We start from the raw sequence: 26,770 nt of genomic DNA on the forward strand, positions 1-26,770 counted from the left end.
TTAGATGATAGAAATGAGAAGGGAGAAGGGTAGACAGGATTCCTGAAGTAATCAAAATAGTAGGATGCTGGAAGAAAAATGCATACACAGACCAATGGAATAGAATTGAGAACCCAAAGATAAAACTTTGTGTATATGCTCAACTGGCATTTGACAAGAGAGTCAAGCATATTTACTGGGAAAAGAAGAGTCTCTTCAATAACCAGTACTGGGAAAACTGGACAGTCACATAAAGAATGAAATTCAACCTCTATCTTATATAAGTTACAAAAATTAACTCGAAATGATTAAAGGCTTAAATATAAGACTTGAAATGGTAAAACTCCTAGAAGAAAACAGAAGGGAAATGCTCCTTGACATTGGTGTTGGCATCTATATTTTGGACATGACATCAAAAACACAAGAAACAGAAGAAAAAATAAATCAATGTGACTGCAGCAAACTAAAAGCTTCTGTACGGCAAAAGAAACAACAAAAAGAAAAGGTAACTTCCAGAGTGGGAAAAATATTTGCAAATTCATATTTGATAAAGTGTTCATCCCCCAAATATATAAAAATCTCATGCAACTCATTAGCAAAGAATTGATTTCATTTTTTAAAAATTTATAATTTTTTTTATTTATTTCTGAGAGAGAGAGAGAGAGAAAGAGTGAGAGAGAGAGACAGCATGAGCAGAGGAGGGTCAGAGAGAGAGAGAAACACAGAATCTGAGGCAGGATCCAGGCTCTGAGCTAGCTGTTAGCACAGAGCCTGAGCGGAGCTCGAACCCACAAACCATGAGATCATGACCTGAGCCGAAGTCAGACGCTTAACCGACTGAGCCACCCAGGCGCCCCTGATTTCATTTTTAAAATGGGTAGAAGATCTAGATAAACATTTTTAAAAGTTTATTTACTTTTGAAAGAGAGTGTGTATGAGCAGGGGAGGAGCAGAGAGAGAGAGTGAGAGGGAGTGAGGAATCCCAAGCAGGCTCCATGCTCAGCATGGAGCCAGACACAGGGCTTAATCCCAAGACTGAGATCATGATCTGAGTTGATATCAAGAGTTGGATGTTTAACCAACTGAGCCACTTAGGTGCCCTTGGATAAACATTTCTTACAATAAGGTATACAAATGGTCAACAAGTACATGAAAAGATGCTCAACATCACTACTGGTGAGAGAAATGCCAATCAAAACCATAATATGATATTACTTCATACCCATTAGGATGGCTTTTGTCAGAAAGACAAGAGCTCTCTTTACATGACACTTGTGTTTTCCAAGCTGAGGGATGTGCAGTAGCATGAGCCAGCGAGGTACAAAGATGCAGAGTAACATGACTTCAGTTTTAATAGAAGGTGTATGGTTTCAAACAAATTCTTATATTAAAATAACCCTGGATATTTTGAGAAGGAGAATGCAAAGTTCAAACGAATATCTAAGATAAAACAAAAGACTTCAAATAAATGAAGGCTTGCAGTGTCCCAACCCCTAGGAGTGGGATATTCTCTCTGGAATACTCTTACTCACATTAAAAAGAAAAGAGAAAAAGAATCAAGTCTTTGGGAAAAACGTGCACAAAGGAAAACCTCATAATAGCTAAGATTTAAACAGGAAGAAGAAAAAGAGAAAAAGTTTGGAGAAGAAAGCCCTCAGACACAAACTTGAAAATGACTTTCACAGAGTGTCGTCGGTCAACCTGCCACTGAGAAGCCTAATTAAGACATCTGCTAAGAGTTACCAATTGATGGTGGTCTCACTGTCACACCATTTTAATTGACATGCTGCGATTTCGTTCCAGATTAACTTCATAAGTGGTCCTCCTAATAGAAAGATCACTTAAATTAAGAGTGGGTTGTAAATGGGGATTTGTGATGTTAATAGGCCAGTATAACTTCTGTGTCATTTACATACATTTCCATTTTTCCCAATGCGTATTTGCATATATTGGAGGATGTCACTGAAGGCCTTGTCTGGGCAACATTAGTATGGTAATGAGCGTGCAATTGGCACAGTGTCCAAAGAGCCATTTCTTTGACCTCCCCCCAGCACTAATTTTGGAGCTGTCTTTGAGCCTCCAACACTAAACCATAAAACCCATATTCCAGAAAAACATGAGTTAGGCCTATTTATCCAGGGGAACAAATGTTTGGAAGACTGAATTCAGTTGAAACGCTTTTAACAATCGAAGAGTTGCTTAGTACTTGGACAACACAGTACATCACTGATGCTAAAAAAATAAAAAACAACTCAAAAAATGTTGACTCAGTGTGGTATCCCAGTCTAGCATGTCTGCTGATCCAGGAGATTAGGGAAGAAGCCAACTTACCTAAGTCTCAGAATAGAGGTTTCTAGGAGAGAGCACCAGACAAGGAGGTTATGAGACCAGAATCTAGCTGTGGCTCTGCCATCATTTGGGTCTTCATCACTGTGAATCCCCAGTTCTGAATCTGTACATTCAAGGAAGAACACGTACCTTAGGCTTGTAGAGAAGACAGACGGAGGTAATGGATGTAAAAGCACTTGTATGTAAAGCATAATAATTGAAGGCAAAATTTAGTTCCCTGGTAGCCAAAGCAAAGAAGGGAACACTAAGCTCTTTAGTTTTCCTTGACTGGTCTGGGACCGTCTTTAGTGCTAGAACCATATGTGGAGGGATGGCACTTTCAGTGGGACTTCCCCAGTGTGTTTTAAAAACCTGTGTTGAACAGATTAAGTGCAACTATGTAACTGAAACTCCACTTGGTGGTATCCTTCCTGTTACTTGGGTGTCTTATTTTGTAATGGCGGATTGCGAGTACCTGAGAAGCTTGAGCTGAAAGGCTCAAATAGAACACCTACTGATGGGATGGATGGGTTCTTTCACACAGTCCTGTTAACCATTATTTCTTTTTTGGAGCCATAGGACTGACTTTCCCCTCGTTTTCTTTCTACAATAATTGGATTCTTCCACATTGCATCACTCCAGTCCCCATGACAAATACTGAACTAACTCCGTCTAGTATATCTCACTCTAAGGGAATAAGAAAACCTTTATGCAGCAATTATTCTCTGATTTTTCAGTTCATTATTCAGTGTCAAGTCAACTTGTTTTGGACAAAGGATTTCAGATCTACTTTTTGTGATTATTTTAAACAATAAAATGAAATAGATACATGGCAAAGAGGTTTTGTTGTGTTGCACCATCCAGGAAGCCTGCTGTAGAAGCTTCATGAGTAAGCGGTAGCATCCCCCAAAATTCATATCTGATAGATTGACATTGGGTCAAGTGTGGGGCAGACACAATAGGCAACAATATCTGGCAGTAATTTGGTCATGGATGGTGGGAATAAGGGATGGGAATGTCCCCAGGGTTCCAAATGTTCACAGACAACAGGGAAGTTGTTAGGGACAGAAAGGACTGCCAGGGGACAGAATATTACCAGAATGCCACCAGGACAACTTTGTACTATAGAGAAAACATTTCTGTGTCCCACAATGGCAGCACCTTTAAGAGTTTTAAAGGGCTCACATAAGGTGTAAAGACCCTGAAATCGTTCTACTTTATTGTTATAGCAGACCACAATAGTCACATACTTTTATGTGTATCCAGCATGCTTTCCAATCCCCTCTATTCTGATTCCTTTGGGGAACCCTCAGTCTATGTGGGATTGTTAGGGAATGGCGATCATTCTCTTCATACCCCCAGCTAAAGAAGAGGCGTGTAACCCTGGCTGGGAAGAACATCTCATCCCTCTGGGTAGAGTTACTGTCTACATGTGTGTATGCATGACCCAAGCAGGATCAACCAGTGTCTTTTATGGAATTAATATGGAGAATTTGGGAGCAGAGTTTTTATTTCCCCCTTCCCAAATGTCATTGTCAAGGTAGGAAGATGTGGATTTAGAGATGGGGGTAGGCATTTAAGGACCTTTCATCAGATAACCCCAACCAGGGTTAGGATAGGGGGAGAAGGACAAAACCCAGGACCTATCCATGCCTGGGCTTCCTAGTCATGTAAAACAAGAGAATTCTATTTTTCACTTCAGCTACTCTGAGTTGGGTATTGGACACTTGCGAATCAGAGCCAAATAGTGCTCTAAAAGAAAATGGGAAAGAGATGTACAACCAAAGGAATGAAGTAAAAAGTCAAGTGCTGGCAAAGGATGCAAGGCCAATGGGTTGAGAAGAGGTTTGGCTATATTTTGACAAGGGAATAGAACTTACTAGTATTTTAATTAATTTTTCTAGTTTTTCTTTTGTGAACTTTGTTCCCACAATGTCTTAAAATACCCTAATTATTTTGGAGCAGGTGTCATAATACTTGACATCATGTCACCCATCCACTGTGTGACAACCACCCACCTCACTGTCCATTGCAACATGCAGGGATATCCATTCTTAAGCTCTGTTAAGCTGATGTGGAAGAGATTTCAGAGAAACAAAGTTGATAAGCCATATGACATTATGGAAAGAACATTGTTGCTCTTAGCCTTAAATTTTTTTAATATGGACATCGAATGAGAATAATAATAATAATAACAATAATTACCTCACATGGTTTTTGTGTGGATTAAATAGTGTACTGTAGAATGTATACTAAAATGTAAAATGACGGTAATAGTTTCTCAGTTAATGTTTTACTTCTTATTTTCAGAGAAGTTCCTAACAATGTTGATAGTATTCAGAGGAGATAGTGAAACTATCCAACCTTTCCATTCCCAAAGCAGAGGCAGAACCCTTTCCAAGAGCAAGAAAGGAATGGAGCTATTTATTTTTATTGAATGTGTGTGTGTCTGTGAGTGAGAGAGAGAGAGACACACACACACACACACACACATTTTGGAAGGCAGTTTCAAGACCATTGTTGCAGCCTTTGATGTTAAATCTCTGAGTATTCTTTGGAGTAATTTCTTCTTGGGAGCATCCAGGAAACCAGAGGCTCAAGACTGACTCAAAAGAAGAACTCTAATCTCAAGAAGTAGAGCTAATGAAAGTGTACAGTTTTTTTTTTTTTAAAGGATAACCTAGTTCCCCTAAGTCAGAAAGGATTAAGAAATTTAGGGTAGCTTCCCTGCCCAAGGGGGAAAGGAACTCATGTGCATCATTATTTCCATTGTTATTTTAATACCAATAATATCACCTGCACATCCAGAAGCCATCAGTCAGTGAGAACCTACTAGACACCTTGAACATGTTAACTTAATCTTTTCAATGACATATACAGAAAAAACAGTTTTTATACTATTTTCACATGTAGAAGAGAAAGGCATGTCTTGAAAAGTTAAGAAATTTGCAGAGGACATACAGCAGAAGTGAAACTGAGGTCGATGTGATTGCAAAGTGCATGTTCCCCTTCCCTTCTGCACGCCATGGGAGCTGATGTATAACGAGGGTTAACAAGTGAGGAATGGAGGGCCTGCCTTATTAAATCCAGGCCAAGAGTCTTATCAACAGTCACACCTTGAGAAAGCCAATGGGTGAAGTGTTGCTTGTCCTTCCTTATCCTTTAGATGAGGGAATTGGTGCAGAAAGACAGGGGCTGAGCTCAGGAAGTAGCTTGATTGCCAAGGGGGAAAATAGTGGCTCACAGCCCTGGAATCCACGTATGGGGACATTCATTTTCAGGCTCTGTTGGAGCTTGGCTACCAGCTTTGCCAGGCCTGGGAGAAGTGTCAATGAGCCATTTACATGACCCTTTACAAAGTTAAGTCTATTATTTGGCCCTTGGTGCTGGCTTTTTAAAAAGTCCTTGACAGACACCACAGGAATAAAATAATGTATATCCACATGTCTGATGCATTCTTAAAAAATGAAAAGTTGAAGTCAGACAAAAAGTAGTGGGTTTGGCACGGGGATACACTGATTAGTACAAGTTCATGTTCAATCCCATCCTCTTACTGGGGTTTCTCTGGGAATGGGGTGGAGTTCCTACCAACTAGCACTGGATAGGAGGCACCTGTTAAAATGTAGGGCTGGTCTGGGGCAGGGAATGCATTCTCCCACAAGGAGCGAATTCCTTTTAGCTAAGAATACTATAGTTTCTTTCTGGGATGTCAAGAGGCCAACCTCCTGAGGAAGAGGCCGAGATGAACAATTACTCAGTGGGTGCCTGCTCAGATGAGGGTGCTGAGTCATCAACCAGAAGTCAAACCTGTTCCAGAAGTAGGGGAAAATGCCCAGTCAGAGGAAGCTCTCAACCTGGGACAGTTTTACTTCTCCTAGGGAACTTCTGGAAATTGCTGGAGATGTTTTTGGTTGTTATGACAGGTGGAAGAAGTAGGTGTGGCCATTAGCATCTATCTGGTAGATAGAGGCCAGAGATGATGCTAACATTCTGTGTGTACAGGACAACCCCTACAATGAAGAATAAACCGGTTCCAAGTGTCAACAGTACTGAGGTTAAGAAACCCTGGTCTAGGGGCATCTGGGTGGCTCAGTCAGTTAAGCATTTGACTCTTGGTTTAGGCTCAGGTCATGGTCTCATGGTTCATGGGATTGAACCCTGCATCGGGCTCTCTGCCCTGACAGCGTGGAGCCTGCTTGGGGGGTCTCTCTCTCTCTCTCTCTCTCTCCCTCTCTCCCACTTTCTCTCTCTCTCTCTCTCTCTCAATCTTTCTCTTTCCCCATCTCTCTGCCCCTCCCCCCTAAAAATAAGTAAATAAACATTAAAAAAAAACAGAAACCCTGGTCTAGGGAGTACCAGGGACTCCTAGTCAGAAAGTCGAATTGGGTTCAGAATCACCAAGGAGAGGAACAGAGGGATGCCAGTGTCAGAATGCACAGAGGACAGTTCATCCTAACACAGAGCTATTCCATTCCCTGCAGTCCGGGGCTGCTGCTGTCAGCCAGCCATGCCCAGCTGTCCGCCACTGCTGCCTATTCATTTGTAAAAAGTTTTTTGAGATTTTTTTGGTATAAAGTTTAAGACTTTATTTGCCATTATTTACAGAACGATCTTGATAGCAGCAGCTCAGGAACAGGAATCAGAATGGAGATGATTTGTAGTGTAGTAGTTCCTTAGCTTGGGTGTTAGTCCTAAAGTGTTCAAATTCCAGCTATACCACCCACCAGATGTGTCTTAAAGCATGGCCATCAATCTCTCTTCTCCTAACCTGTATACTAGGGATAGTGATAGTTACATCATGAGTTGACTGTAAGGATTAAAGAAAGTAATATAAAGAATCTAGAAAGCTTTATAATTACTATAAAGCAATAACTATTTTTATGGCTATGATTACCATGGAGGTGAGAGAACATCGGGGGTGAGGTATAGGGAAGGGTCCCTTGGACTCCCCAGGAAGAAACCCAGGAGAACTCAAGGGTGGCATGAGGCAATGGCCTTGTGAAGAGGGTGAGCACCCTAGTGATTTGTGATGTCAATAGTAAGAAACAAACATCACCAAACCAATCCAACACAAAGTTGAATTTATTTGCTTGTCTGACAAAGGAGAGTCACATCACTTCGGTGAGAATTATGCAGGTCTCCCAGAGCAGCAATGAAACAGCCTGGATTGATCACAAGAAATGGGGGAACGTACATTAAATAAGGCCCTGTTCTGAGTTCAGGTCGTTGGTTGAATCAGAAGTGTAAGCTCCTCATTGTGATCACTTTTGTTTCACAGCATCTCTGATGCCAGGAAAGCCTGACAGAAATTCTAGCTGCAAATGCAGTTGACAGTTTCATGGGAAAATGCATAAAGTTTCAGAAAGTCATTCTTGAACAAGGTCAGTAAGTATTGCACTGGCTAGGTATTGCCCATGGTGGTGGTTGGCTTCCCTGGGAAACATTCTGACATGGAGCTTTGTGTGTAGCTTGACATTTGTGCAGGTGTGTCTTTGGGCTCCCAATACGTAGAAGAGAGAAGAATGAAGCAGGGGTGGGCAGATGGGGCAGATGAATTAGGGTGATGGCCCAGTGACAACTTTGGAGAGACCCAAGAGACACCCAGGAGCTAGCGAGGGTGGCGGGTCAAGATTTTTCCCTGTTGGGCTGAGATGACCAGCCCTTTATACTCCCTCACTGATCATTGAAGGTGGGTGCCCAGAGGCTGTCCCCAAAGGGGCTAACAGCTGAAAGTTGTCCACCCAGTGACAAGGTCTTCACAGATGCAGGATCTGGATAGGAGAGCACAGTGTTCACCAGCTCCCGTCTCAGTCAAGCCTTGTGTTCGTTAAATGCTTAAAACAACTCTGAAGTCAGTTCAGGGGTGAGAACTGGATCAGGGTGGGGTAAGAGGCTTACTGAAGGCTGCACACAAGCTTACCAATCACTTGGGCACTTAGCAATCCTGTCTTGCTCAGCTTCTCCTAGAAGTGGGTATGGGTGTGCATGGTAGAGAACACAGGATCAAAACCAGACTTGAGCTTGATCGATAGGCAGGTCAAAGTGCCTCAGCTCTTTTAGAAAAGTCATGTGTTCTCAATGGGGGCAATTTGTAAAAGTGAGTCTCTGGGGCTGGGCAGAGGGAGGCGTGAAGAAATTGTATTCTCTTTATATATAAAACACATAAGCAGATAGATAACATGTCTATGGTGTTAAAATTTAGTGAGAGGTGAATGGGGAAAAATGTCTAAAATGGCTCCTGGAAGGGGAGCAATAATGAAAACAAATGTTTAAAAGAACACAAAGAAAGGAAGAAAAGGAATCTCTAAACTCTGTGTTTTTATCATTGCTTCTCTATTCCAAGAATTGAATTTCTCAAAAGCCTTACAGAACAGAGTGTAGTACTGGTATACAAGGCTTTTTGGCTTTGTTTGATTTTTTTTTTTTTTTTTTTGCTTATGCAACATTAACATGAAACTGAAAAGAAAATCCCAGTTGGGTTACCATTTTAAATTTTGGAGATTTTCTGCGAGCACATATGCTCATATGCACACACACCCGATATCCAGTTTCTCTTGGATAAAAAAATATGCAGCCCAGGGCCCCCAGTTCAGCTCCATCGGCTCCATCAGCTTCATATGGAAGTGGTAGTCTGGCTAGGCCAACTGATGCCTGGCTTCATCCATTGCAAGCCCTGTCCTAAGATGTTAGAGCTGAAAGAGGAGCCCAGACACTCTCAATCCTGGCTTCACATCAGGAGAGTTAAAACAAAACAAAACAAAACAAAATCCCTCCAGGGATTCTGGTTTAATTTTCTGGACATCAATATGTGGTAAAAGCTCCCCATGGGATTCTGCTATGGATGCTGGATTGAGAACACTGATATGGTATAGCCCCTCACTGTGCAGCTCTGGGATAGAGACTCAGAGAGGGAAAGTGAGTTGCCTAAAGACACATAGCTATTGTTGGAAGAGCTTGGTTCAAAGTCCAGTCTCTAGGCTGTGGCCTGTGGTATTTCCCTTACCTTGCACTGCCTTCTTGAAGTTTGTATAAGGGAAGGCGAAGTAGCGGATATCCTGGTGCAAACAGTAGATTTAGACTTAATTTCTGAGTTTGTCCAGTGATAAGCAATTAGTATCTCTAATTAGTTTAGTACCTAATAGTGTCTTCTCTTCCTTGGTTTTATATCTGAGATAGCATGAGGTCTTAGAAGCAAATGGTAGAAGGGCAAGAGGACCCAACATGCATCCAGCAGCCTCAATAAGCCTGAATTGTTCTCTGTGCTTTGCTGTGGCTGTGAAACTTATTTTCATAATAATCCCAAGAGGTGGGTATTATTAGCTCCATTTCAAAATGATGAAACAGGCTCACATGAGTTTGGTCAGATACCCAAGGTGGCACAGCAGATAAGTGATTTGTGCTCAGTTCATAACCTTCCAAAGTTGACATTCTCTCAGAGTCTGCAAGAATGTAAGTTCCACAGAGGTAGGAATTTTGAAAAGATGTTTGCTAATTCATTTTTTTCCCAAGTGCCTGTAATACTGCTGGCACATGGTAGGTGCTTGGTAGAAAGTGGTCAGATCAGTAGTCGTACCACTGAGCTATATAAGCCTTCGGCCTTGAGGACTAGAGATTTCTGAGTTCCATGAAATATAAAACATAAAAGAAAATGATGCTTCTTTTAAATTTTGGAACCCAGCAGTTTTCAAAACATCTGCAAGGGAGTATGGTGTATTTAAAACACCTCCTCCAAGCTGTTGATGCCATGTGTTGAATATGCCGAGTGACAGCAGTGTCCTAAGCATATCTAAAAAAGTGTGTGGTGTGTGTGTGTGTGTGTGTGTGTGTGTGTGTGAGAGAGAGAGAGAGAGAGAGAGAGAGCTGCTGTTACATTATTTAGGGTATTTTTGAAAAAGCTGTAGACCAACAGAGAAAAAGCAGTGTCTTCTAGATCGTTCCAGCATACTGAGCACAACAGTGAGGTATGCTGGTGAGAGCTGCCAACTATGGGAATTTGGGAACTTTGAGGAGGCACGTTTCTTCTTATCTCCTTGGACCTGAGGTGGTCTGCATGCTGACTAACATGCTTCCATCTGTGAATTCTCAAATCACAGGAACTTGCTCAGAAATGTAGGATTAGGAGAAGATGAGAAACTGATTAAGTTATGGGAAAGACATGTACATTGTAGGTAAAGCTAAGGTGTGTGTGCTCTACTCTGATACAAGTGGGGCAGGCTCATGGGTCTGGGAGAGAGAACCCATCCCCTCTAGTGGAATCTGGCTCTGCCTGTAACTGAGATACCTATATTTCTTCTAAGAAATTAATAGCTACCCCTCTGCTGCCCCCAGCACTATGATGGTGCATGACCTCGCACAGGTGTTTGTCATTGAAAGTCTTCAAGAACTGAAGACAGAACTGCTTAGGATTCCCATGATCTGGACGGAAGTATAGTTCTTCAGGATGACATTTGGAGACCTTCTTGGTCTTGACCAGGTTGTTAACCTTGGTTGCACAATAGCATTCCCTGGGGAGTTTTGACCAAGTCCTGTTGCCCACATCTATCCCTGGGGATTCTGATTAAATACTCTTGGTGGGTCCTGGCATGATTCCTATAGGGTTCTCAGGAGTTCTAACCTGCACCAGTATTTGAGAATGACATCTTGCAGCCTCATCACCTGCTAGTGCTTGGCCCCAGATGCTGAGCCTCTTCCTGTCTGCAAAGCCTTTGCCTCTGCCTGACATCCTCTCCCTTCTTTGTCTGCCTGGTGAGCATTAATTCATTCTTTATGACCTGACTCAAGTGTGACCTTTCTGAACATTTCTAGGAAGACTGACGCCAGACAGAGATGATTGCTGCTTCATTTATGTTCTCATAACACTTTTCTAGTCATTTCTTATTATGGTACTTACAGAGAGTTATAGGCTTTTTGTTTATCAATTTGTTCATTTGAGTTGGGACCTTGTCTTCATCAACCTTTGTCTCCCCAACACCTGGTACAGTCAGCGCCTGGTACAGGATGAGCACTCAGTGAACATTTAGTTGCATTAAATTGAGGCACTCAAAACAGCCATCATGTCATTGAGGCTGAAATACCCGTTCCTTATGATACTGGTCTCTTTGTTTTGGTGTTACAGTCACTGCCCAGCATACCAATGCGCCTCATTTGTGCAAACACTGTATTTCCCACTTCAGTGTTGAAATATTCTGCTAATTGCAGGATTGCTTGTGTCCACTGTGTGTGGTTTCTGGATGTGGCAGTCACAATTTAAAACCAACAGCGCAAGAGCTACAGTTAGCGGTCTGTAGCAAGTCTGAGTACCCGCACATGCTGAAATGCATCTGGTACTTCATAGGTATAGATGAAAGCCCAGAAGGGATACTCTGTCTTGTCATCCATTTTAAGGTCACATGCTTTTTGATTTTTAATTAAGGGTGACATCCATTGTCTAATTGTAATGTCTTTTTGTGTGTGTTTATAGCAAGTCTCCGCTACAATGTTATATCCTGGGGAGGGATGGGCATTGCAGGACTGAGCAAGCCAGGAGACAGGAGAAATCATCTGCAGGAATCATCAGGCAGGTGCCACATGGTTGTGCTGCCAGGACAGCGGCTCACATGGTTGCCTATGGGGAATGTTCATTCTGATTGCTCACTGCCTGGAACTTCCCGTTATAAGTATTTGCACTCTTATTCCTGTCAACAGGACTTTGGAGGATCCATTAGACACAAGAAGACTGGAAGCGAAGGGTTAATGGAGCAAGAAAGCTATTAAACTTCTTCCCTCTGGGGGAATCTGAGAGAAGTTTGGTGGCAAATGTGGGTCAAGTAGAGTAGACAGAAGCCACTGGATGCAGGAAGCAGACACTGGATGGCCCATGACTTCTTAGAGAATAAGAGATAGTGAAAGAATGGAGGTAGAGCCAATGCTGGGCATATCTGAGAGATGACTGCAAGCCTGGGTCTTAGAGTCCAGTAGTTAACATTCCCTTTTCCTCCTCTAATGCAATCAAGCCAGACAAAAGCTCTTCCTAAGTAACTGTCTCAGTATAAGCACTCAACCATATGAAGTCAAGCTGATATGAACCTTCTTATTCCTTTGCCATCCTCAAAATGTTGCTTCTACCTGGTGGTTTAAAATGACTGCTTGGCTCTCACTGTCACATCCACATTAAAAAACCAAGAGGTAGAGAAAAGAAAGGAAGTATATGCTTACTGTATGTTGAGGGTCTGACCCAGAAGTAATAGCCTGGCAAATCTACTCACATACTATTGACCAGAATATAATCACATAGCTACACCTAGCTTCAAGGGAAATTGGAAAGTAAACTCTTTAGTTACATGGCCATGTGTCCAGCTAAGATCTTTATTATTCAGGTGAAGGGGAGAATAGATACTGGGGAAATAAGCAGCCATCTCTGTCTCATAGGAGACATTTTTCTGGCTAATGCCCAAACTCAGCAAAATACAGCCTCCCAGAAATGCCAGGAGGTTGAATTCAGAAGGAGACATATCTCAATATCTTAAATGCCATCTCAGAACAAGCAATCGATGGTTGAGGTTAAACATATTAGCACTTGGAGGTTGCCCAGAAAATCTCAGTGTCTAAAAACAACACTTCTTGTTTGATGCATGTGTCATACAATGTTTAATGTTAATTTAGCTTCTTAATGAAATTTCTTGGTGAGGAGTGTTTTTCCAGTATTCCCAAGAGTGTGAAGAGTGTAGTGTGTCTGGGGAGGGATGTTACCAGGAAGGCAAGGATTGTAAATTTCCATAAAATTAATTACCTGGAAGAGGACATGAAAATTGCATAAATGGAGGTGTTCTATATATATTTAACACTCTGTGTTTTGAAAAAGACATCATAATGTTGTGTGTGTGTGTGTGTATTGTATGTGCGTGTGTATACACATATACTTAACATGATTCTTCTTGATGTAGGTGGAAAAAGTATCATTTCCACATTATAGAATTTGGTGATTAGATCTTGGGTCTAGAGCTTGAGTCTGATTTAATAACAAATAAAACTTAGGGGAAGGAGATTCTCAGGAGAGGATGAAGGTAATTTTCATGGAGAGGAATATAAACAATGTGCCACTAGAGCATGGACTGTAGTGGTTTTAAAGACATATCTGAAAAGGTTTTGATATTTCTCTTATTGGAATGTGGGGCCTGATTACTCTCTCCTTGAATATGGGCTGGTCTGAGTGATTCCATTCTAACAAACAGGATGCTAAAGCAGTGACTCTCCATGCCCTCCAATACTAGATCACAAAATGCAATGTCATCTCCACCTGGCTGTCTCTTGGTATCCTGGCTCTTGAACCCAGCTGCCATGCTGTGAGGAAGCCCCAATCACATGGAGAGATACATATATGTGTTTTGTCCACATTTGTCCTTGGAATGTTCTCTTCTGTCTCTCCAGCTTTGAAGAAAACTCACTCCTGAGTTCTTGGAGAGCAATGGAGATACGAGGCAAGAGTTTTTCTTCTTGCCTTTCCAAAGACAACATACATTGGGGCTCTTCTGTGAAAGATACACCAACGTTGATGTTCTAGCTAATGGCAAAACTAGCCATGCCTGAGTCACTGTCCTCCCCTGGTCTCAAAGACTTCCCTTCCAGAAATCACAAGATAGTCACCAGAAACTCTCCTTTGCTGGAGGAGGGCTCTGCCCCAACAATTTGATGTGCATCGTGCTAAGAGTTAGGTCAGATGCCTCATTCATTTAAACATTTCAATTATGTCATAGTTATCAGTTATGTCTATAATTTATTGTTTCTTCCGTAAGATATTGTGTGCTGAGATCTCTCTTAAAATCTGTATATTGCTCCAAGGATTTGGAACATAGCATGCGTTTAATTAAATGTTCAACCAAACTGAGGTGAAGTCTGACAAGCACAGGGAAAGTCAGACTAACACTTCCTCATTTTAAATACTTTTTGTTAATGCTGTACCAAATTTCATAAATTATTTATATCTGATATCTTACTTCTGACACATTGATTCTATGTTTGTATTTTTAAAAAAAACCTGCATAATTACTTCCCATGTTCTGATGTCTAGTCACATAGAAGATGGATTTTTAAAATTACCTTTCCGACTGTTATTTATTTACCGAGCATATACTTACTTTTTGCCAGGGTCTGTGCCAGTGTCTTCATATTCATGATCTCATTCTGTCCTGTGAGGCAGAAGATTAGACAATTTTTCATTTTGCTTCTTAGCATCCTCTTCTTGTGAAAGCACCATTATTTTCTTTGGGGTAAGTTTTTTTTTTTATGGTTTGCGGACATGCTCATGGTAGAGTTGTTCATCAAGGCTCTTCAAAACCTCTTTCCTTTCCCCTCCAACACTGACCAAGGGGGTGGGTAGCTGATGCAAGCTAGGTTATTTGGGCTCTTTCATGGGAATTGAAACTTGAGCAGAGCCTTACATGGAAGGCAGGCTCTGGAATTTGAACATTTAGCATCTGTGTCTGGAACATGTGCTCATTAGCTTTTGCAATCACATCTAGATTCCATCTCCACAACACTTTTAGCACTGAGAGCCATTCCAGGGAAAGCAGGTGCTCACCAATATTTGTGGAATGAACAAATGAAGAATGCTCCGAGGTCCCTGGTTCATGTATTCCTTGAAGCTTGACTAGTCAAATCTTCTTTTGACTCTCTGAGCCCCTAGAATACTTCTGTTAAATTGGGAAAAATAAATTTCACCTGTTTCCAGTCAGGGTACCAAATTGATGCAAGCAGATGCCATTGACCCTGCTTATTGATAGTGCATTTCTTTTTAAGAAAAAAGGAAGTGTCGGTATGCCTGTATTTGCTATTTGTTAGAGCCTTTGCAATGCATCCCTCTATCATGCTTATCCTTATTTGTCCATTTCAGTTGAACTTTCCAGAATTGTACTTTACAATCACATATGGATGTTGCAAACATAATAATCCCCAGGGCATCAAAGTCAACATAAAAATCTTAACATGAAAAACTTGCTGGTTCCCAGTCAGTGCTAGCCTGGAAGCACGATGTTCTCCTTAACAGTTTTTGGTAGGAGATCACAGGGGTCTGCCAACATTGGCATTTGAACTAACCACTTTTACCCTAGAGGTAGAGTTGGAAATCAGACCAAACCAAACCAAGTCAGAGTGCTGGTATACAATAGCATGGTTTCCTCCACCATCTAATGAAAAATCAGGTGCTTTTTCTAAATCTGGAATCTGTGTTGGGGCTTAGTCTGGAGAAGGAGGGGGCAACAGGAAGCAACAGAGTGGTTGAAGTGATGGCAGATCTGGCTATAGAGGCAGGGAGCTGAGTGCTCTTTGAGGAAGGAGTCTAAAGAAGTTCTCCGAAGAAGAATCCTAAAGTCATTTGGTCTTTAGAAGGTGGAATTCAAGCTATACTAGCAATTCTGGCAATGATCCAGCCCCTGCCAAATGGACTGGCCAGACTGGATTCCTCACTCTCTCTGAAAGTCCACATTCATAGTTTATTCATGTTGTGACCTCCTTCTGTAATGGCTGTCTTCATACTCTCTCCCTCTCTTGGTCTTTTAGGGTCCAACAAAATAATTGATTTCAGGGGTCCCCTATTCTCTGATTTCTGAGAAGACGTACTCTGCAGTGCAGGACAAGAGGCGCGGGTTTTGGGTCAAGACACCCGTGCTCTGATGCTTTACCAGATTTAGAGACATTACTTAACCTTCCTGAGCCACAGTTATTCCTTCCCTCAGCTGGGGATGGCCTTGACGATGATGATAATAACAATACCTTGTCAGGTGGTGGTCGGAATTAAAGAGAAGATGTATCTAGCAGCTGCCTCATTGTAAGATATTGATAATTGATAGCTCCTTTATGTCATTACTATGGGCCAGAGTAATCTTGTTCCTTGGGCTTCTTTTAATGGCATCATGTCAGTTGCGGTCACTGGTACCTAGGTTTGTGAGAGTGACCTTTTTTCTCCATTTCTAATCTTTACCTAAAGCCACGGCCGTAGCTATATCTATGTATATCTTAATTTTCTAAGTTCCTGGAAGGCAGTGATTAAGCTTTATAGCTATTGTTACAAAGGTACCCAGTGAATGAATGTCAATCAAAAGAAAAAAATAAAAAGGATCATTTTAAAACTATGTTAGCTCTATTATGTTTGTGTTTTTAAGGCTTTAGAGGTAAATTGGGACTTATTTTCATAATTTTTAATTTCACTTCTCTAGAGCATGTCTGATAGGTTATTTTCTGTGACATTTGATTAAAAAATGTATGCACAAATAGCACCTTATTTGATCTCTTTGATTTTCCTGTAAGGCAGACACTATTGGCATTTCCTGATTATAGCTAGTGAAATCTTGGCTCTGAGAGGTGAAGTGACCACCCAAGGCAACACAGCATGGACAGCGGGAAACAAGTGCTCCAGCCTATGTTTACACCCCTACCCCTCCCAGGCCAGGCTGACTCAACTGAGAATATCCTGTTTGATAATAGATGTGAAAATCCTTCACAGACTCCAGAGCGAATATGAATGTAGAGGATTATTGCTATTACTTCTAGGGCAGGTGAGCTATAACCTCTTGTGGAATCATCTATCAACCAGGAAATCCTGTTGCTGTTCACTGAATTGTACCCTTGTGACCCAAAAGATAATGTATTTCCCAGTGTACTTAACTAAATACTATGGGCTGACCTGTACCTTGAACTGAGCTGGGTGAGTAATATTTAAATGCAGAGTGTGACAGCGTATAACCCGAGGCAGTTCACTTCCCCCTGCAGCAAGCTGCCAAACCAGGGAGGGAAGAACAGTGGACTGTGGGGCAGAATAAGATTAGGGTTGGATGGTGTTCCTCCAGAAACAACCCGTGACTTAGATTTATTTTTGATACCTTGATGAAAGGAATAACTTTGTTCATTTTGATTATCTAGAATGCTCCTTGGGCTGCCTCTCGCAGCCAGCCTTAGATTGTCAATTTCAGCCGTCGTCACACTGGGTCAGAACCATTCCACGTTGATCTAAAAACCCAGTGGGGGATTATCTGACCGGAGTTTGATATTGTGGTTCAATAGCCTGCTGGATCCTCCCAAGTATGCAAAAAGGAAGATGCTTGCTGGACACTTCGGCAGGCCAGAGTCAGTTGGGAGGGAAGGGTGCGGTGTTTCCGCCTTACCCTCTTAATACTGGGCTGTAAACACAATTGAACCATAGAGCTAAGTGTCTATTTGAAGTAGAAGGAAGCTTAGACATCAGTGCAAAGACCCTAATTTTATAGACAAGGGAACAGAGACTCAAAAGGGAAAGCAATTTGCAAGGAAGTTTGATGCCCAAATTCATCAAATTTAGGTGTATGTCTCATCTAAATTAGTAAAATGTGGTATTCCTTACATCTGGTCCTCCGCTGTTTTTGCCCTCTTGTGTTATTAACTACTGAGAGTGACATCTGTCCAAGGCAAGAATGACCCACATGGGCAGTGTTTGGAGAGTCCTCTCCCTTTTGTGTTGTAATAACAATCAGTCAATCAACAAAACAGCAGGAGAAACTGCACTCTGCACCTGACACAGAGGTCAGAGCTGTGAAAGGGACCCACAGTGTTCTCAGTGAGGTGACTACTTCTAATGATGCTAACACAGTGAGAACCCATCTGCAGAATTGTGGTATAAGGGCCTTATTTTTACATACATATATGGTGGAACATATACGATTTGGGGATCAGATTTGGGTCTTGGCTCTTCATGTCATTCAAGGTTGACATGAAACAAAAGAAAAATGTTCTCTGGACTTTTGGATTGAGTTTGAAGATACTAATTAATCACAGGCCCTCCTCCATGGTTTCTGAATCACCTGAAAAATAAATAACCCAGGAGCCAGGTAATGATTACAAAGTCAGCTTATTGCAGTTAATACTTGAGTTGGACACTGGAACTTGACTCGAGTGTCTGAAATGAACTAAGCTACTCTGGAAGGACTGGACAATTCCCATCCAATGGGACAAGATGTAGGAAATAGGGCAAGTATGACCCAGATGGAGATGGAGATAGAGAGTTAAGGATCAGAAAAGAGAGAGGGAGAAGAGGCCCATTGTGTAACCCATTAGTTAGTGAGAGAGGACTCACCTCCTGAAGAGAAGTGGAATGGAGAGGATGAATCTTCTTATTTTAGAGTTTATTGATTGATTGACTGAGAGAGAGAGACAGAGAGACAGAGAGACAGAGAGACAGAGAGAGGGAGAGAGAGAAGGTGCCAGTGAGGGGAGGGGCAGAGAGAGAGAGGGAGAGAGAGAAGCCCAAGCAGGTTTCGTACTGTCACCACAGAGCCTGATGCAAGGGCTTGAACTCATGAACTGTGAAATGATGACCTGAGCAGAAATCAAGAGTCAGATGCTTAGCCAGCTGAGCCACCCAGGCATTCCTGAAACTTCTTATTTTAAATGCCAAGACAGGATCATGCAGAAGGAGAAAAGAGTCTCCTATACCTTCCAGACAAGGTGAGACAAGGAAAGTGTATATGTGTGAAGCCTCTGTGAGATGGTGGGGTCCACGATACAGAGATGGGGAGAGACATAGGTCTTTGAGGTTTTTTTTTGTGCACGTGCATGTGTGTGTGTGTGAGAGAGAGAGTATTTAAATTTTATTTTAAATTGTGACAAAATATACACAGCATGCAATTTACCTTGTTAACCATTTTTTCAGTGTACAGTTCACTAGTAGTGTTAAGTGTATCCAGCACTTTTTCATTTTGCAAAACTAAAATTCTAAAAACACTGACTCCCCATAGTCCCCTTTCCCCAGCTCCTGACAACCACAATTCTGTTCTCTGTCTCCATGAATTTGACCCTTCTAGGGACTTCATATAAGTGGAATCATGCAAAATTTTTGTATGATGCAAGGGCATACATACTAGCTTATTTAACTTCACATAATGTCCTACAAAATTGTCCATGTTGTAGCCTGTGTCATAATTCTCTCTCTTTTTTTTTTTTGGAAGGCTGAAATCTATTTATTTTATGCATATGCAACATGTTGCTTATTCATTCATCCATAGATGTCCACTTGTGTTACTTTTATCTTTCAGTTATCATGAACAATGCCGCTATGGACATAGGCATACAAATCATTCTTTGAGACATTGCTTCCAGTCTTTTGGGCATATACTCAGAAGTGGAAATGCTGGGTCAGGGTCTCTTAATTTTGAGAAAGGAAAGCTTGATGCTGTGAAGAAGATTAAACAGAGGTTGGAGACCAGAAATCTACAAGGATGTAGAAGAAAGATGACTCTGGGTCTAGCAGGATTGAAAGGCTGCTTTCCCATGGGGTGAAAGACAGTGCTAAGGTTTTAAGGGCCACAATGAAGAGTTATAGGGGAGACAGTGTGGTTCCTGTCATCCCATAGTCTCTAGAGGCTACAGAAGGAGCCTGGGACTTTGGGTGGGTGGGGGAACAGGAGGGAAGATTCCTGTCTGTCCTCAGATGGAAAGGGACACAGATGTGAGGAGGAATCAATCTGTAGCCAGGAGTGTGTTTTGGTGTTAATTGTTTTCCTAAATGGAGTAAACATTTGCTTATTAGTGAGAGGCAGGGATAAAGATTCATAAGACCTTTTGTTTCACCTAAGGAGAGGGGAGGCCAAGTATTGTTCACTCTGTAAATCAGAGTTTTATTAAATGCAAGGAATTCCTGGGGTGCCTGGGTGGCTCAGTTGGCTAGTCATCTGACTCATGGATCTAAACTCAGGTCTTGATCTCAGGGTCCTGAGTTCAAGCCCCACATTAGGCTCCACACTGGGTGTGAAGCCTACTTTTTTTCCTAAAAAAAAAAAAAAAAAAAAAAGGGNAACCCCACTTGAAACAGGGTGAAAGTGACCTAAAGAGCAGGTGTGGTCCAAGCAGGAATTTCACTTATTTCCACAGGGTTGGTCACAGCCCCTATTCTAATTCTATGCTGTAAAAAGCCCAATTACAATACCCCCTATTTATTTAGCTCAGTAGTTCTCAACTGGGGAAATTTTTAGTTGTCCCAACTGGAAGGAGAGATGTTACTGGCATCTATCTAGTGGGTAGAGACAGGGGATGCTGCTAATACACAGGTCAGCCTCCCAACAAGAAAGTTTCCAGCCCACAAATGTCAACAGTGCTGAGGTTGAGAAATGGGATATGTAGTCTCTCCTTCTCAAGATACAGTCTAATTTCCTGCTCACACAAACATGCTACAAAACCTAGTCTTGTCTTATGTGACTGATTAGATTGTGAGTTGAGGTAACTCTGAATAGTTTAGCTGACTTCCCAGAGATCTCATATGAAGATTAGGTGTCCTGACTTCTAGGACCATTTCCCTTTGTTCATACCTTGAAGGGTCAGATAAGAAGCAGTCACTGAGGGTTGAAGTTACTAATACCGATGACAAAGTTGAAAGAAGGGAATAAGCGTTTGTCCAGTGCCAGCTATGCCTGGTGAGCACTGGGCTGGGAGGCTTAGCTGCATTTGTAATCAATCATCCATTACCAGCCTGTACTGCAGTTAGCTATGTTGCACTTCAGAAAATTAAATAGCTTGTATAAGGTCGCATTCAAACCTAAGTCTATGCTAAATCTGCCTCTTGCCTCTAAAATTCACTGCTTTCCTATTAAAATTTGTGTGATTACAAAATAATTCGTTCAAAAGTTTCAATAAAGGACAGTAATATCTAGACACTCCAGATTCTATTCATCCACTCAAAGGAAGTTTTGGACAGACTCACTATATTCCAGTGCTCTAGGGCTGGCAAGATTCTGGCTCTCCGACATATCATCAGATTTCTGAATGGGGCAGTGTGCCCTGAGTGCTGAAATGCTGTTTACTGTGTTCCAAATATCCCATTGATGTGTCTGTGTGCATGCATGCGTGTGTGTGTGTGTGTGTGTGTGTGTGTGTGTGTGTGTAGGTGAAGACAGATCCTTATGTTGGATGACTCAGGGACATTTATTTCATTTGATTATGTATCTGCAACCTCATTATCCCAGGCATTTTGACCTGAGTTCTTGAGGAAGGGCAAGGTCTGAGTTAGGTGCCTTATAAAATGGCAAAGGCTTCCTAGACAAAGCCTGTGAGTTAGCTCTGTTCTCTAAGGCTCAGTGCTTTCCTTTAGGGGGACAGGAGTTCATCATGTGACTTCTGCAGTCAGGTATGCCTGGGTTCAAATTCCTCTTCTACCATAGATCTTCCTACCCATATGGATTTGAACAAATGGCTTAACCTCTCTGTGTCTTGTCTTCCTCACCTTAACACAAAAATGCTCAGAGTGAGACCATACCAGAGAGCAGCTGGGGGACCTACATGAAATGATGTCAGGAGAGGCAGAATTCTCTCTACTCTGGGGTAAGGTGTCTTGACACCTTTGGACATGAAGTGGGTGTGGAGGGGAAGTTTCAATGGACAGTACCAGAGCTCATAGTGATGGTAATGCTCCTGGAAGCCACTGCATTCTCCTCGCCAGCAGGAGAAGGGGCCGATGGAGCCAGCTTTCACATGTGGGGAGCAAGAACAAATTGCCCATGGACATCTCAAGGACAGCAGACATATTGCTTTGGGAGAGGCTCAGACAATCTCTTGGGACTGCCTGGAGAGCAGGGAAGACAGTCTTAGTTAAGTCTCATCTTTCAGCATGTGAGTGAACCAGAAAAGCAGTGGTGTCTGTCTTTACCCTCAGGGAGACAAAACTACAGGACACAAACAGAAGTTACGGCTGAGTAAAAACTAACTATAGCAATTTAGGACATACCCAATGTCAGAAATTGACCCAAAACTATTTTAGAAGCCCTGCAGTAGCAGTGGCAGGAAAGATGCCCAAAGGCGGATGGGCAACAGCTTCAAGCCTCAGCTTCATCACTTACAAGTGGTCACATGGTTGCTCTGAGCCTCAATTTCTTCATTGGTAAATTAGAGAAAATACTATTTCACATGGTGGCTGTGGATCTCAAATAAATCAAGTCTACAAAAAGCACTTTGCCAACTGTCAAGCCCTGCACAGGTTGAGAGGCTGTTATATTATTTCCAACTAGTTGGTGCTACTGTGGATTTTAGTTGGTGAGAAGAAATTCTTCTAGTTCATGTTCTACGTGGTAGCATCTTTGAACTTCATGTTCTCACTCATCAAACACCTTAAAATTTGGAAGTGCCTAGAGTGGCAGAAACAGAAAAATCTATCATCTAATTCAACGCATCCTCCTTCCATTGGAAAGGGGGTGGAGAGCACTTCTTTTGTTGAGCTTGCTTAATTCAAGAGGGAGAAAGAGAGTGCAAATGAGAAATGCAAATCTAAGAAGATATCCAGCAACGTGCTTGGCTTTAATAATTGCTCAGATAAGGAAATCTTTATTCTTCTCCTCTCTGCACAGTCACACACACAATATTATTAGGGTCCAGGTTTCAGTTAAATGTCACTGTGTCAGGGGTGCCTGGGTGGCTCGGTCGGCTAAGTGTCTGACTTCGGCTCAGGTCCTGATCTCATGGTTCGTGGGTTTGAGCCCTGCATCAGGCTCCCTGCTGATAGCTCAAAGCCTGCTTGGGATCTCTTCTCCCCCATTCCTCTGCCCCTCCCCTGCTTGTGCTCTCTCTTTCTTTCTCAAAATAAATAAAAACCTTAAAAAATGTCTCTGTGTTAAAAATCCATCTCAAACTTATTCTATCCTTCCTTGCCCTACCCTAGACTACTCTTCTCTCCCCTCCGCTAGTCTATCCTGTTCTATCCTACCCCATCTTACCCAGCCCTACCCTTTTTTAAAAATTATTTATTTCTGAGAGAGAGAGACACACACACACACAAGGCATGAGTAGGGGAGGGTCAGAGAGAGAGGGAGACACAGAATCTGATGCAGGCACCAGGCTCTGAGCTAGCTGTCAGCACAGAGCCCGACGCGGGGCTCGAACCCTCGAACCATGAGGTCATGACTTGAGTTGAAGTCGGATGCTTAACCGCCTGAGCCGCCCGGGCGCCCCAGACCTATCCTTTTTGAGAGAGAGAGACAAAGAGGAAGAAAAAGAGAGAGAGAACGCCTGAGTGTGGGAGAGAGGGAGAGGGAGAAGGAGAGAAGCTTAAGCTGTCTCCACACTCAACGTGAGCCAAAATCAAGAGTCAGACACTCAACCGACTGAGCCACCCAGGTGCCACTACCCACCATACCCGCCTTACCCAATGTTACTCTACTCTAGCTTACCTCACCCTACCCTATGCTGTCTCGTTCTATCCCACCTTACTCTACCCTATCTCATTCTAGCCTACTCTACCCTATCTTTTTTCTCAGGTGATAATCTCCATAAGAGGAAGTTTTACTGTCCTTAGTATCCCCAGTGCCTAGCTCAGTGGCTCATAATGGGAGCTCAATAAACCTTTCTTGGATGAATGAATTCCCAAATTTCGGAAGCATTGGCAGTCAGAGGCAATGGTAATAGGGCCACCGCCTGCAAGAAGTGGCAGCTGGGGCAGAGGAGGAGCAGCAGCAGCAGCAGGAGAGTAGCCTGCACAGGAGGGGTAGACAGTCTGGTTTGCTGGGACCATGCATCTGTGGTGGTGGTGGTGGTGGTGGTGGTGGGGCTTGACAACAGGTCCCTCAGCAGCAGGCAGTAAACACTCCTACTAGGGACCCCCAATTGTACCACTTTGGGCCTCAGAGTCACTCTACATAGAGGCCAGGAGCACTGAGAGTCATAGCAAGTACAAGTATTGAGGCCTGAGTTGGGTGGAGGGTTGCAGAGAGAGGGGGAAGGGATGGAGGGAGTCTGGAGGCTGTTCAAAGACCAATCTAGGAGGAACTGACAAAGGACCCTTTCAGTGTTCTTCTCCTAGGCTGGTGGCCTTGGAAACAGCTCTCATTCAGAGAAGAGAACCGAGCTTGAAACACAAATGGAAGCCTAGTTCCCAACGCCCCTTAAAACATTTTAAATATGTTTATGTGTTTATGAGTCAGGCACAGGGATAAATGCCTTACCCACATTATCTTGGTTAATGCTCCTAACAGCTGCCTCCTCTCATGTCCCCATTTCACAAATGGCAAAACTGAGGCTCAGAGCATTGAATGGACTTGACCAATCTCATATGTGGTGGAGCTGGGATTGAAGACCAGTGCACCTGACTCCAGATCTGGTGCTCCTAAACTGAGTTTGACAATTGCATATGAATTGTCTAGCTTTGATGAATGACAGCTGTTTAAAACCATATAAAAATATTGGATCTCTTTATGGTTCTGTCTTGAGCCCATTTTTATTATTTTCACTCTACACAGCTGCCAGGGGATGATCTCAGTCATTTCCTTGGAATCAGTCCCACGTGTGTGATTCCGAGCTTCCAACACTTGCATCTGGCTGCTTGCTGACACCTTCACCTGACTGTCCTGTAGAAGCTGCCATGCAACATGTCCATAGCCGCCTTCCCCATGGCCTCCCTAAGACTTCTTCCTCTCACATATTTCCTGTCCTGGTTATATGACACGCTCATCCCACCAGCAGCCCAGTGAGAAATCTGAAAATTAATTTCTAGCATGTCCCTTCCTCCCCGTGTTTTGAAATGTCTTTCTCTTCGGTCTCCTTCAATATACTGAGTCCTTTCCAACTGACACTACCTTAGTTTATTATTAACTATTGCAGCTGTGTTTAGCTGGTCTTTTTATCCTTGGTATTGCCCCTCACAGATCTACCTTATTTCATTTTGAGGGTAATTTATATGCTTCTGTCATCAATTTTTACCCAGAATTCCTAGAGCCAATCAGCCCTAGGCAGATATTTTTCTATTCCCTAGTTTCGAAAAATCTACCCATGTATCTTGTCTCTTCCCTCCTCCCCATCCTTCCTTATTTCTTCCATGAATTTGCTTTAGCTTCTTCTTTATGCAGGTTCTGAAACTAACACTATAAGAAGGTTTATAATCTAACCAATATTTTCACGTATTATATCTCATTTATTTCTCAGCACTGTTGACAGGCAGGTAGAATTCTATCCATCTTACAAATGGTTATGGAGATATGGTCTGACTAGGTCAAGTGCATTGCCTAAATCAATAGAACCAGGGACCAGGGAGTGCCATGCTTTTTTTCTGTATTTTTTCTTTCCTTTCCTTTCCTTTCCTTTCCTTTCCTTTCCTTTCCTTTCCTTTCCTTTCCTTTCCTTTCCTTTCCTTTCCTTTCCTTTCCTTTTCTTTTTTTCTTTTCTTTCCTTTCCTTTTCTTTCCTTTCTTCTCTTTTCTTCTCTCTCTCTTTTTTTTTTTGAGAGAGAAAGTGAGAGCACACATGCACAAGGGCAAGGAGGGGTAGAGAGAAAGGGAGACAGAAGCAGGCTCTGCACTGACAGCAGTGAGCCCAATGTGGAGCTTGAACTCCCAAACCACGAGTTCATGACCTGAGCTGAAGTCTGACAGTCAACCCGCTGAGTCACCCAGGTGCCCCGGGTCCTTTGTTTTCAAGTCCTGTTATTGTCTGCTCTGCAGCACTGATCTTTGAAGGCAGGTGCCTTCTGNCCCAGGTGCCCCTGAAGGCAGGTGCCTTTGCTACTTAGCACTTGCTTGTACCATTCCAAGTCCTCATAATACATGTCAATGCATAGAGATCTTTGCTTCGACGTGATCAGGACAATGGCATTCAATCAAAAGCTGGTGGGGGCAGAGGCACACAGCGTATAGAAAGGAGTCTACTGGTTGCAAACATTCTGCGTGTTCCAGAAATGAGTCACCCTATGTTTCTCAACGAGAGAAGAGCTTCTATTGTTCGGGCTATTTGGCTAAGTAGCTAAGAAAAGAGACCAGAGCTTCCTCCGTAGCTGTTTGTGACTTTGTCTCACTAGACTGAACACCACAGAAACAAACACTGCTCCCCATGTTTCTTTGTGCCTCTACTACCCAACACAGACACAGTCACCCAATAAATAGTTATTTATTATATGGATCAATGCTTAGGAATTCAGAGATGCAAAGGAACCGAGTATCTTTCCGGACTAAGGTCGCCAAAATGCCACCCATCTGTGCAAAAGATGCACACAATAGATCTGCGGAACAGGTTGCACGTGCTCTGTGACATTTGAATCTTGCCTATAATCTCATTCATCATTTATTTACTCTTTATTATTCAGTTACTATTATTACCATCTTTGAATTTACAGGTAAAGAAATTGAAATTTTATGTGATCAGCATACATGCCTCGGCTTAGGAATTAATGTCAGAGCTGAATTTGGATATAAACAGTCAGATCCAGGTTCTGGGGTGTGTGGTCAGCTCTCCGTGCCTCCATATCTAAGGCTCTTTCTGCTTCTGGAACCATGGAGCCGAGCTGTAAGGAGACTGCGGATGAGGAGGTAACCAGGTGCCTGCAGCCAGTCGTGAGGTGAATGCAAGAAGCCTGGTGGGGAAACTTCAGCAGAGCTGCGGGGAGAGAAGGAAGGGGGAAAGAGAGGGGAAATCAGAGAAATCTTCTGGGAGCTGAGCTGGGGGTGGGGGTGGGGTGGGGGTGCCCAGGACAGGAGGAGAAGCAAGGCAGATTTCTC

The sequence above is a fragment of the Crocuta crocuta genome, unplaced genomic scaffold (assembly GCF_008692635.1).
Source record: "Crocuta crocuta isolate KB4526 unplaced genomic scaffold, BGI_CrCroc_1.0 scaffold179, whole genome shotgun sequence".
NCBI lineage: Eukaryota > Metazoa > Chordata > Mammalia > Carnivora > Hyaenidae > Crocuta > Crocuta crocuta.